This window comes from Sinocyclocheilus anshuiensis, unplaced genomic scaffold, assembly GCF_001515605.1.
Source record: "Sinocyclocheilus anshuiensis isolate Anshui unplaced genomic scaffold, SAMN03320099.WGS_v1.1 scaffold2267, whole genome shotgun sequence".
Taxonomy (NCBI): Eukaryota; Metazoa; Chordata; class Actinopteri; order Cypriniformes; family Cyprinidae; genus Sinocyclocheilus; species Sinocyclocheilus anshuiensis.
The window spans coordinates 38,832-41,529 of record NW_015541483.1 but is presented as its reverse complement, the minus strand read 5'-3'; the positions used below and the strand labels follow the sequence as shown (position 1 = coordinate 41,529).

Sequence of the window (2,698 nt, the reverse complement as noted above, 5' to 3'; positions counted from 1 at the left end):
TGTGTGTGTCTGTGTCTGTGTCTGTGTCTGTTTGTCTGTGTGTCTGTGTGTGTCTGTGTCTGTGTCTGTGTCTGTGTGTCTCTGTGTCTCTGTGTCTCTGTCTCTCTGTCTCTCTGTCTGTGTCTGTGTCTGTGTCTGTGTGTGTGTGATTTGCGTGACAGTCTGTTAGCGTGTGAAGGGCCTCCAGCTCTGGGGCCATCGGAGCAGCTGTTCCTGTCACTGCATTGATCTATCTGAGGGTTGTCCCCCCTAAAAATATGATTAAAAACCAGGCTGTGTATTGTAAAAAAACTATGTTCTATACTTTAAATAACTGTGTAAGTAGTAAAACAACACAAACGGGGCAAAATGCGTGTAGAAGTTTAGAAACATTTTGAGTCTCCCCTCCCTTGCCTCACAGTGGTTTGGTCCAATGCCTGCTTTCCTCTTTTACATCACCTACACACACACCAGTCCGGTGAGAGAGAAGTCAATAGTTGTGGAACTCCAGTAAGTATAAGGCTGGCAAGGCTATTTTATTCACTTAAACATCGGATGAAGCGATTATTTTCTCTTTAATAGTGGGGTTAATTAGTGGGGTGTCTTAAGTAGTCTTTTCCAGCCAGTTTTCATAAGATGTAGTCAAGTATTGTGCATATTGTGCGAACCACCGCAATTATTTTAATTCGGAACGGGAGCGCGATTGTTCCGCTTTACGTTCCGAAGCAGAGCTTTCAATGGTGTGAAGACGCAATTCGAATTGGATTCAGTTTAGATATCGCCTATTGAATAGTTTTTCAATGCATAAGAATTGGGCAGGGTTTTTTTTAAATCTTTTTTTCTTCTCCTCTCTCTGTTCTCTCTCTTTGTTTTGTAGTTGTATGCACCTGTTCTGTATATTGTAATGTGAAGATGTTTTGATATGGCCAAGTTGTTTGTACATTAATGATTGTTCAATAAAAAAAATAAAAATAAAGAAGTGGGCAGTTGACAACGGGGCTATTTTTTATTTTTTGCATTTTATCTAAGTGTGACGAAATCGGCATTATTTTACCTTTCTGCATTTTATATTTGTAATCGATGTGATTAATTAACGCGTTTGAATAATACACTTCTCTCTCTCTCTCTCACTCTCTCTCTCTCTCTCAGTCTCTCTCTCTCCCTCTCTCTCACACACGCTCTCTCTCTCTCTCTCAGTCGGTCTCTGGCTCATTAGAGATCATGTCAGGATGGGAGGATGATGAAGATGATGGCTCTCTGGGTTTGAGCTGCGGGCTGGAAGGTGAAATCAGCGTCTTCTTCTTCTTCATCACTGAAGACTGAGCGAGAGGATGAAGAGCGAGTGAATGAATGAACGCGCTGTCTGGTACGTGTCGTATTTACTCCTTCATCACTGTAATCGCAGTTTCTCGTGTTTCTGAGGAGCATTGTAACTGAATGATGGCTTACATAAGGGCTGAGCGACGAGCCTTCGGTAATCTAAGAATCCTCCTCCTCATCATCACCATCGTCTTCCTCCCGGAGGAGCAACAGTGATGAAGATCGCGGAGTGACATAGAGAAGCGCTTCTGTAAAACATTTACGAGCTGTTCTCTTCCCGACCTGTGTGTGGATCTGAAATCTTGCGCTCGTCTTTAATGTTCCTCGTCGGCTCGCTTTGAGTGGGTTGTGTCTCCATGGAGACAGTCCTGCTTCAGCTTCAGAACCTCAAACTCTTCATCCCTGTGTCTGATGAGGATCCTAGCGAAGGCCTGCATCATCTAAACCTTGATATTAGTCAAGCTTTGGGAGTTTAACTTCCTTTAAACTCTAAACAATCAGACAAAGATTTGAAGGCAGTAATAAGCATTTTCATAAAGGTTTCATTATTCATCAGCCATTAAAGCAAAGCATTGTAAAAGCATTAACAAACTACTACAACAGGCCATGAATAAAGACAGAAGCTTGATTATTTTCGTGGCATATTACAGATGTTAATCATCACATATTTTCTGTATTATGTAACATGTCGCCTTAATTACAAATGTTCATTAACTGGAAAATCGAGTGATAATATTTCAAAGTAATGTTTCTGCCGAATCCTTGCGTCTCTTTCCAGGTTAGTTTTGACACGGATGCTTTACTCACGGCTTCTAATCACTATTAGTAGTGTTTACTTCAATGTTTCTAAATTGCAAAAATAGTTTTCATAGTGTGTTTGTCTGGTTTTCGATTACAAACATCTAAGCATTCTTAAATCAAGATACATTTACTGGAGAAGCTAAATGAGATATTAAGATAATATTAAGAGATATTTTGTTAGTTTTTGATGAAAACAAGAGAAATATCTGCCAGTGGGGTAAGAATAATAATCTTAATTCAAAGACAAAACAAGATTATGTTTCTAGTCCCATTGGTAGATATTTTCTCTTATTAAACAAAAAAATCAGAAAACAAAACTTAAGCAAAAAAAATCATTTGTTGCAGTGTAATATTTCGTATGCGCCAAAATGATGGGAACCAGAGATTCTAGTGCATTCAGTGAATTATAGATGCGATTTATCATAAAATAACCCACAAATGTGCAGTATGTTGTCATTTTTCATATAGTTACAGCAAAATACAAAGGAAAAATGAAAATTAGGAAGAAACTAAACAGCTTTACCGTTGATATTCTTGTAAAAATAACAAGTGTAAAGTTATTCTCCTGACGTCTGAAACACAACATGAGGGAAAGTTT

The 2,698-nt window shown here is 38.8% G+C and overlaps 1 protein-coding gene across 1 annotated transcript in view; it reads left to right on the top strand.

Moving 5' to 3' along the window:
• The first annotated feature begins 1,166 nt into the window (after window positions 1–1,166).
• Window positions 1,167–2,698, top strand: part of LOC107690833 (G protein-activated inward rectifier potassium channel 2-like) — a 23,304-nt gene continuing 21,772 nt past the window's right edge. Inside the window, exon 1 of the mRNA XM_016489252.1 lies at window positions 1,167–1,345. The gene's annotated coding sequence lies outside the window, so the exon portion shown is untranslated. The remainder of the gene's footprint in view (window positions 1,346–2,698) is intronic.